General features: G+C 36.9%; 1 pseudogene; it reads left to right on the top strand.

The window, feature by feature from the left end:
• The first annotated feature begins 8533 nt into the window (after positions 1-8533).
• LOC114045172 lies at positions 8534-9776 on the top strand (annotated as a pseudogene).
• The last annotated feature ends 1440 nt before the right edge of the window (positions 9777-11216 follow it).

Consider the following 11216-nt stretch of genomic DNA (forward strand, 5'->3'; position numbering starts at 1 on the left):
GGACCAAAAGTGCAACTGCTTCTCAGGGCTCCTGCTCCCTCTTGACCTGATAGTGCTCCTGTCTGCCCTAGACCTATAAATCAGAAGTGGGTATTGAAAATGGATTTGCAAAATATCATCCAGTCTTGCATTCAGTGCTAATACGGAGGTCCACAGTAATCTCTTTTTGACCAGTTTTCAGGTCCCCTTCCTACTTCTAGTTGAAAACTCCCAAAGCTGCTGTTTCTTCTGTCACCACCACCAAATCCCAGCATCACTGCCATGGCATCTATATGGACTCTGGGCTAGCCTCCAACCCCGTGTCACAGATGTCTCTTTCCAACCTTTTAACTTTTCCTGGACTGGAAAATTGTCTCACTCTGACCTTTTGTTGACTCTGCCTCTCCAGAAATTAATTTCAAGCATTGTTTTAAAGTTGTTTGGAGAACTCAGTTGCGTACTTTCTCTGCTCCACCATCTTGGCTCTACCCTTCAAAGTTCAGACCTTAAATTCCTGAGGAAACTGGAGCTCCTTTGCAGTGATTACAATGATTGTACCTATACAGGCAAACAGGAAAACAGGAGGCTGGTTCCAGGGTCTGAGAGAATGCTGTTCCACAACTTTCCTATTTTTTTTTTTATTTACAACCATATTATTGACATGAAGTACAATTTCCTTTGAGTGTAAGGTCCACATAACATTACCTAATTGTAATAAGTTTAGTGGTAATAGAAGTAGGCATGGCCCTGGATGTCATTGTGCTTATTTCACCTTTAATATCCATACCAGCCCTGTATCTTGTATCATTTTCTTCCCGACTGCATCTGACATCATTTTACTTTTTCCACCAGCTATGGAAGCACTTGAATCCAAGAAGTTAAATGAAGCTAGGCCAAATCCAGTTTCCTAGTAAAAGGCCAAAATGATCAATCAATTTCAAAACTAAAAAAAAAAATCAATGGCAAAACCAGTTAACAAAAGAAACACAAGATCTTCAAAGAGCGCTTCAATTTTTTTTCCTCTAAGGAAAAATCCTCACTCTCCAAATAATCAGGGAGAATACAGTATTACTAAAAATGAAAATAACAACAACAACAAACAAAATATTCATTAATCCTTGGTTGGGTGAGGCAGCATGATAAAAGGAAAAGATGGCTCACTGTGGATTCAGAAGCTCTGGGTTTATAATCCACCTCTAATATTCATTGCCAACATAAATTTAGGAAAATCACTTAATTTTCCTTGACCTCATTTTTTCATTGGTAAAATGAGGGCATCACTGATGCCTTCCAACTCTATATCATGGACCTCATTCACACATCTTAAAATCAGTCCCTTGAATTCTTTTCCTTTCTCTTTTAGGAGGGAAATCAGCTTACACCTTGAATGTAAGTAGTAGTTACTAGATTGAGGCACAAAGAGATTGTCAATGCAAAGTTATCCTTGTGTACCTTATAGATAAGTAAATATATATATATATATATATATATTTGTTGTTGTTGAATTTGGTTATTCAATTTCCTTTCCAAGAATCTAGCATTTAGTGGAGATAGCCATAGATTTGGAGTCAAAGTACCTGAATTTGAGTCCCAGCTTTAATATTTATAATTAGAGGAACATCACTCAACCTCTTTGTGCTTGGGTTTTCTAATCTATAAAATAGGAATGATAATAAAACTCGCACTGTCTTCCTTGAAAGGTTGATATGGTAAAAGTGCTCTATAAAAATGAAAAAGCTCTTTAAGTAATTAAATGAAGACTACTACTACTATGATGATAATGATGATGGATATAACCCTGCTTTTCTGTGGAAGATTTCCATGATGACATAGTCAGGATTTACATATGAAAGGTAAGCAGGAATCGGTTGCAGTATAACATTGGAGGGAATTCATAGATTTGTTGAAGTATTGGAAAATTGGAATGATCTTTGGAAAATTATTGCCCCCCTCTAGTGTTCATTTTCCTCTTCTATAAAATGAAAGGGATTAGACTGCATCCATGCGGTCAAACTCAAGCTGAAATGGAGACCACAAATTTATACATAAGAATCCCTGTGGGCCTCATATTGACTCAGTTTTAAAATGTGGTATTATCGATGTTTTATTGTATTTTTATTGATTTTGTTAAATATTTCTCAATTACATTTTAATTTTATTCAGGCTACACTCAGGAGTATTATGTAGCCCACTTGTGTGTTTTTGACTCTTCTCTTTCCTCAGACTCCTGTCAGTGTACTCACATTATCGATACAAGATACTTGCTCCAGTTCTGAAACATAGCAGTTGGTAATTAAACCCTTATATCCTATCATGCAGGAAACTGGACAATTTCTATGCCTACATCCTACATCCGGATATTTCTAACCCCCTATTGCTTTTCCATAACTTTGTTACATATATAAGCTGAGTTAGTGTTCTCTTTGTAGTTGTTAGAAACTAAAAAGCCTTTGAATTGCATCTTGTTCTGTTGCAAGAGCTGTAAGTCTTAGTCAATTTCCAGCTGTTTCTAAGACAGCGCTGAGTGACTGCCATGTCTTTAACAAAAGCCCAGCATGAGAGCAGCTGATCCATTGTGTTTAAGGAAGCCCAATTCATTTGACTTAGTAGATACCATAATGGCATATCATCTCATTCTAATCACTGGGTACATTGTCAGGAATATTGTACAGTGTGCTGTTTCCTTCATGTCATTTATCAGGAATTGCTAGTCATTGGAAGAGGTCCAACTGAGCACTTGGCTGGGATAATTTTTTAATCCAGCCATCAGCAGAGTAAGTAAGGAAAAAAAAAAGTTGTAGTAGTTGGAAGTACCATGGGGCAATAGAGCAGTCAGTCTGGAAAATAGAACATTTCAAAAGTAAATATGGGCAAACTCAACAGTGTCTTTAAACCTCCTTTCTCACTTTGTTCTGTATTTTTGGGGGCAAGTTTGTTGTTTATCATTAAAATTCTCCAAGGAACAGTAAGGGCATTTTTAAAATTCTCTTTTCAAGTGAGACATGGAGTAAAGCAAAGGAAGCATTGGTTTCAAAGTAAGGAATCTTGGGTTCTTTCTACTGTCAGCCACACTATTAACTTTTTTTGTCTTATTGGTCTGAGAAGAATTTCAATTTATTCTGGCCTATAAAATGAGAAAAGTGAACTAAATGATGGTCTGTAAGTAACCCTTATGATTAATTTCAAATATTCTTAGGCAATATAGGTCCCTTAACTATGTCATGATCAAACTACTTTCTGAAATTATTTTGCAACTTGACTCTTCAAAGATGCTAGAAAATCAAGGGCAGGAGAGGCACTAGCCCATACAACTCAGTCTCAAAAATAGTTGGATCATAAATAACGTCTTACTTATCTTAACTGGTTATTTGCTTGTTATCATTTTAATTGGGACAAAGGAAATGTTGAAAAACATAAAAAAATCAAATACTTGAACATCTTTGGTTAATATAGTTACAGACAAAATTCAATATTTATTTTAAAATATATTTTACTTTTACCATTCTGTGAGCTCCTAGAGAATAGGAGACATTTTATGTCATCATTAATCAACATTACGTGTGGGATGGGAATATACACACATACTATATTTCAATGTATAACTATTTATCATCTATCTATCTCTCTATCTGTGATCTATCTGTGCATCTACAACATTTAATGATCTAAGGAGAGTAATATTATTTCTGATAGCTATACTATATTCCCAAACCATCATTATTGATAATAACAGACAATTATAATAAATATAGGAACATAAACCCATGATACTCTAGGCTTCATCCAACTCATTATGTCTCCCAGGTTCATATGCATATCAAAGAGAAAATATAATGGAATTGTAGAGAAGACCCCCCTTCTTTTCCCAGTGAAATAGGTTTTGGATCAGAATACAATGAGAAATGTAAAAGTTTTTTTTTCTAACTTTAAACCTGATAATTGACAAACTTAAAGGAACTTGAATCATCATTGAGAAAAAAAAAACAATAAAAAAGAATAGGCTTTATCTTACCCTAGGTGATTCTGGTAATTTTTGCTTAATGCAATCTAAACAAAGAGCTTTGACCCATCACTCTTGTTAGAGAGATCTTTATTAGCATCCAAGCAAATGGTAGTATAGAATAATAGACAACCCTAAAGAAGGTGAATAGCTGAAAACAACCAGAGTCTAGCTCAGTGATCATGACTGTCAGAAACATCACTATGAATACTGTTGTTGAATCATTTCAATTGAGTCCAGCTCTGTGACCCTATTTGGGATTTTTTTGGCAAAGATACTGGAGTGCTTTGCCATTTCCTTCTCCAGCTCATTTTAAATGTAAGGGACTAAGGCAAACAGGGTTAAGCAACCTGTCCAGGGCTACAAGCTAGTAAGTGTCTGAGGCCATATTTGAACTCAGGTCCTCCTGACTCCAGGGCCGGCACTCTATTACTGTGTCACCTAGCTGTCGCTGTTACTATAAATAGCAAAGACATATTTTGAGACCAGTAATAGTAAGGAGGTGGCATACAGTGGAGAGCAGAGATATGATAAATAGGATTCTGAGGAAATAGCATCACTAGAGAACATCAGAGCTCTCCACCACTGTAAGAGTGAATTTCCCTGACCAGATATGCACACTAGCCAAAAGTATACTTACTTGTATGCCTGCCATACATGCATCTTAATCACTCAGATTCCTGTCATATGTGTTTCTGCACGCAGGGTGCCTGGCCATATGTGTTTGTCATATGTGAGAACCATATATTTTTCCTGGGGATGCAATCTCTACATGTTTTCCTCTCTTGTTTGATGCCTTCCTATATAGTAGGGCTGCTGAGATTAGGGAAAGCGATTAAACTTACAGATTTGGAGATCACGTGGCTCCTGGTACTCTCAATGTCCCATGGACAAAATAGAAGGCAGCTCGGCCCATAGTGGGCTTATCTGAAGCACACTGAGTATTTGACAAGAGGTCTTATGTGGAGTTTTTGATTAACGGGGAGAATATGTGGGTTCAGTAGTTAGCTTGGCAATCAGGTGGCAAGTGGGGAAAAAAGAACAGATTGAGCAACAAGGCATGAGGATGTAGTTTTGGAAAGAGCATACTTGGGAAACAGCCTGTTTGAGAAAACAAGGTTTTAAATGATACTTCATACTAAGCCTTGCAGACCTTACCTAGGTATTGCCTAAGGGCACTTAGAGGTTAATTTTACTAAGGTATTTACAAAGGTCTAGTCCCCATAAGTACCATGTTGGAGCATTACTCTGCAGGTGAATAGCAGACTATTTTCTTTTTACTCAATTTGCTAGACTGTATAATTAGATTTTTATTTAGATTTAGTTTTGTTCTTGCTTTCTTATTTTTTATTTTCTTTTTTGCCTTGAACTAATGTGTCCTTTGGTTGGCTAACAAAGTAAATACATTGGTGGGGAATCATGACCTATCGATTTGAGAGGGTGTTGACCCACAGAGTACCTCAAATATGAGTTAGATTTTCAAGGGATACTTGTGTGACAGGGACCCCTAACTGCTACATTAATTAAAATCAAAGTCTTCATGCCTGCTTGCCTCATTTGCAAATCAGCAAGTATTGATGGAGTTACTTTTTCCTGCTGAGAGATGATCATGAGCTCATTTGTGTTTCAAAGGGAACTACCCAGAGGAATCTCTCCCACCTCAACCTAAGACATGCTTCATTTCTGAATGCATATTGTAAAATGTCCTAAAAAGCAACATTTATCCTCATTACATTATATTTTAAATTGGATTTTTAAAGTGTGTCCTGGGGATTGCATCAAACAACTTTACTACCCTCGAGTAGATATCAGAATGTGTTGGATTTGTTTTCTAAGATCACTTTTCATAAGATCATAAAAACACACACTAAGGCATGATGGTGGGTAACGAGTCCACAGTAATTACTAATAAGTGTGGGTTTGACTTTTGACATTTGTACTGCTCCTTGTAATCGCTAGTCATTGTTAGTTGAAATATTGCATTAATAATTAAGTACACTTTGGGCAAATTAAAACATCAAGCAAACATGTCAGATTAAATTAATAAATTCTCACAAATGATATTCTAAATATGATGTAAAGCCAAGGTCCTGACCACATGCAGAGAAGAAATATCCCTTGGCATCCTTACTAAATCAAAGAGAGTTAACACATAGACTTGGCTTAATTCCAATTAGGTAATTACATTTTTCCTACATAAAATAGTTATATAGTTTCAATTAACTATTATATTTTTTCATTTTTCTTTGGGAATACTTGTTATTCATCTTCATCAGAATTTTATACTAAAGTGCTAAGTGGTCCTGGGTGTTTGACCAGTCTAAGAATCAATTTCCATAATATGGGATAATTAACTTATAGATGGCATCTTGAGTTGAAATAGTGACTGATTCATAAGGGGTAGGTAAAAGTAGAAATCAGGCAATCAGAAAAAATATTTAATGGGACTTAATCTCTTAAAAATACATAATTTAGTAGTTGTCAGAGATCTTACATATCATCTACTCCAACCTCCCTTTGATATAGATGTATAAAAAGAGGCCTATAAAGGGATAACATCTCTCTAGGACATATGGTAACAAAGATGGGGTGGGAGGCAATGGAGAGGATAGAAACTCTGAATCAAACTTGGATTGGTTGCTAATAATGGAGATGTGCTTTTTCCTATTTTTTCTCATCAAAAGGCAACCAAGATCTCACAATTTTCTCTAACCTTAACTAAGGATCTAGTTAGTACCCCTTGGATATTAAATTACCTAGCAGGAGATTTCCAGTAAATTGGGTATATCTTATCAAAAATTAATGGAGGGACTTACACAAAGTTTGACTGTGATGAAAAAAATAAGTATATATTGGGAAGAGTGGCCAAAGTTCTGAGTGTTCTGCCCTTTCCCTCATGATTAAAATGACCGTCGGCCCCAGAAGCATTTGTGTGGTGACCATGTTCAGGCCTGGGTGCACCTGGTCATTAATAAGCAGGATTAGACACATTTTCTCATATTCTTTGACTCTTTAAGCCCTCTCTCCCACACCATGGTGTCCTGTAGAAAATTACTTACAGCTAAGGGTTGGCTCATGTTTAAGGTTTCTCTTGTGTGTGTGTGTGTGTGTGTGTGTGTGTGTGTGTGTGCATGTCTAAAACTGTACTCATATAACAAGAACCAAACAAGGGAGGACAGCTATTTATTTCCTTTATATAAGAGATATACTTAAGGCACACAAGATTCAAAAGCACATGTCAAGAGACTTAAAACAAGATAATGAAATGCAGTACTGTCATATTTTGTGAAAAAGTTTAGATTAAAACCATTGCAACTTAGAGCATTTTGTATTATATTTAAATTGGCACTCCATATTTCACCTGTTTAAATAGTTGTCTCCAGGCTTACATCTTCTGGCAAGTCCAATCAGGGGATAATTCTACTAACAACACCCAAATTCCTGACATTTAAACAAATTTTCCAGAGACTTCTTAGACATTTTAGTCTAATCCTAATGGCGACAATCTCCTGTTATACGTCCAATCAGCCATAGTTGGACACATTGTACTTTGTCTCTGATATTGTGATATTATGTTGGTCTTCTTTCAGTAGGAAGGACAATGACTGGGTCTGGTACCTGATGCAGCTCTGAGCAAAGGATCCAAGTCGTCTGGGCCTATCATATTCACATCACCTCCAACATTGGAAACATTCATCTCAAGATTACTGTTTGGTCACACGTGATAAGGTAAAAGCAGCACAAAGAAGAGGAAACAAGGGCTCTGTGACCAAGTTTCAGGCTTGGCCAGGCATATGTGCTTTAAGCTTACAACTGCCATTCAATAGACGCGAGGCCCCTCCTAAACTTCTCACAAGATAGGATGGATTAATCTTGCCAAAAATAAAACCAGGAAGAGAAGAGACAAAGTTTAAGTTATACTCTTCTAATATTCTCATAAGTCAGGAGCTCTTCCAACTCAATGTTCAATAAAGGAATTCCTTTGTATTTTTTTCCCAACATGTCCAAAGCTTTCACAATAAGCCATGTGCCAAAAGCTGGAACAGTAGCTCTGCCCATGCTCCATAACTTCTGTTATTTGCACATTAATAAGAATCAAGGTCCAGAAGCGCCAGTTCACCTTGCCATCACATCATCTCGGCCAGTTTATGGCCACAGTGCTGCAGGATAGTCTGCCTGGGAGAAAACGCTGTGAAGTGGCTACAATGGGAGGATAAAAGCTTACTTTGTTCTCTGAAGGCTTCTGGAGAAAGGCAGATAATACATTTTGAGGTTGTTGGGAGATGGAATAGTCTTCATGAACAAAATGTGAAGATGTAATTACCCTGAATTTTTTAAAGAGCTTTGATGGAAACAACAGCATTGTAATCTTTAAGTTAACTGGTGCTAAAAAAAATCAACAATGCTAGTAGACAGAGAAATTGATGCAAGTAGGGTCTCCTTTTGCAACACAAAGAATGAACCAATAGTGAGGGGAAAGTATTCTAATTTGACTAACTGTCTATGGAGAAGATGTTTTTTGTCTTAAAACATCAGTGGAATTCTACAATAGAAATGTTAACTAGGTGTGGTGAAATTGATCAGACAATAAACATGCTTCCTATAATCAGGAAGGCAAATGGGTGTTCCAATCCTGGACCTTCTCTTACTGGCCCTGGATGTGGCAACTATTTGTAAATATGTGTTTATTCACTCAGTCTTTCTTGTAAACATGTATTCTGCTATTTGTGTTAAAGGAAGATGCATGGTGTGGAAAGGGATGTGTACTCTTTAAGTAAGAGATTCCTCAGGACTTTGTTTTTTGGCAGAATTTTTTTTTAGGCAATTGGGGTTAAGTGACTTGCCCAGGGTCACACAGCTAGTAAGTGTCAAGTCTGAGGCCAGATTTGAACTCAGGTCCTCCTGACTTCAGGGCCAGTGCTCTATGCACTGCACCACCTCGCTGCCCCCCCCCCCCCAGAACTTTTTTGACAAGCCAATTTCACTATCAACAGAGTAACTTAAGCAAGCAAGTACAGGCAATGGAAAATACGCCTTATATTAGGAAGGAATAAATGACGGTGGCAGTATGCACCAGCAGGGAAGGGGGAGACGCTTTCTCCAAAGGTAAGAAGAACACTGAAGTGTTAATTGCTGGATTTCTGTATGTTGCTGATCTTAAAAAAAACATGGTTCAACAAAAGAGAAACAACCATGGATGGTGTAGGAAAATTAAACAGGATATAATAGATATACCAAAGAAGGTAATGTCTGGATTTCAGCTGGATTATGATGCTAATACTAGCAAGAGAGGGCTCTGCAGTTGGAGCAGACAGTAGATCAGCCCAGGCTTGGGGTTCTGTGCTGCCTCTAATGTATATTTCTGTCTGACCTTTAACTTTACTAGATGGCAGTTAACAGGCCCTAGAACACCTTCACTTCATGCAAGCACTTCTCTAGAGAATTCTTTTGCTTACTTGCAATCAGTGGAGATAGCATGGCTGAAAGAGTCACAGGGAGAGGGAGAGGAAGACCATGAATCATTATCTTCAGTCAGAGCACCTCCGTTGAGCAAACCAAATTAGACACCAGTAGTGATATTGAGGATGTATCTGCTCACATTGCACAACACTTATCCTTAACTCAGTAGAAATATTTGGTTCTAAATGTACATCATTCAGCAGCTGATCAATCTGCAGCGAGGGATGAAGCAGGGAAAGACAGTATCAGGTCTAGGAGACTTGATGGCCAGTGCTTAGTAACTGAAGTTGGAAGATGTTGTCAGCTATGTGTTCAAGAATACAACTACAGCTGGTAATTGTATCTGTAAATTTTTGTCCAGGAGACATTACACTCATCCCCTGCTAATGTATTTTGGAGTTAGTGGTGGGAAACGGGAATGAGAAGAATTGGACTGTAACTAAAATGCCTAATAAGTCTGGAAAATTTGTTTAAATATCAGGAATTTGGGTGTTATTAATGGAAAGCTACTTAGTAATACCCAGTTTTTTTTCTTTTAAAAGTCTTTATTTTGTAGTTGTTTTTTTTTTTTGAGATCCTCCATCATTTTGGTGACTCTGTATGCTCTGTTCATTAACTGTCTCCATTATCTGACTTGAATTGTGTCTCATTTCTCTGCATGGCTCAACATATGGAAAGAACACTAAATTTGAGACCAGTATTAAATGCTGGTTATTGATAAGAGCAGGAGACTTAATATAATGTGAAAATAGATATATTTGCAAATTATGAGGGAGATTTTAAATCTACTAACAGTGTCCATTTCATCTTCAATTTCTCAAGATGAAAATGTAAAGAAAACAGCTAGTAACTTCTGTTGCAAAATCTTGACTGTAATCCTTTATAGTGTTCCCCTATGTTTTGCTGTCTAGTCCTTGCAGTCTAACTATTGTAATTTGAGATTTCTCCTAATCTATCTCATCTTTTGTTTTTTGTTACAAAATTTATTATTTAATAAATACTAGTTTGTAAAAAGAAAGAATCAAGGAATTAATTATTAGACAATACAATTGTCCACATTTTTTCTGGACTAAGATTCTAGTAGAAGTGGCTTGAGTAAACTCCTATATTTCCATAGTACCAACAAAGCTCTTATTAACCAAGACATTATGGGACAAACCTAAGAGAGTTTGAATTAACCTTTCTACCACCTGGATTGATCAGGTACCCAAGAGTAGGCCCTTTGGGCAAAGAGTGTTTAAAGATGTATCTAGGACTGGGAAGAAAGAGGTGGGGAAACTTCTGAGAACCCAGGCAGATTCCTTAGGGACTGTTTATGCTTTAATATAAAAGAGAGCTATGCCTGATTACCTGTTTCATTTTTTTTATGGACTACTTTTACTGCTCATGGAAAGGTTTTATGGGGCTTAGTGAATATGTATTTTATTAAAGTAATTGAATATCTTACTCTCGGGTTCTGAGTTAGTCAGGTTGCTTCTTAGTGCAGCAAAGGTGTCACCACAATGGGGACACACACATCACAGATTGCTTATGGCCTGACTATTTTCCCTTTTGTCATTTATGATACTTTATAAATTGTTGTCCCATTGAAGACATCTTATTGACATTAAAAATTCATCCCACATGACTTTCAGCAAATATAGTTTAATCAAAGAACAAAATCACACGAGACAGCTGATGAAGATAACCAGCACATTGCTTCATTCATTCACTGATTCATTCATTCATTGGTCATTTATTAAATACCTACTATGTGCTAGGCACAGAGTTCACCTTA

Source organism: Vombatus ursinus, unplaced genomic scaffold (assembly GCF_900497805.2).
Source record: "Vombatus ursinus unplaced genomic scaffold, bare-nosed wombat genome assembly UNPS02014778.1, whole genome shotgun sequence".
NCBI classification, from domain to species: domain Eukaryota; kingdom Metazoa; phylum Chordata; class Mammalia; order Diprotodontia; family Vombatidae; genus Vombatus; species Vombatus ursinus.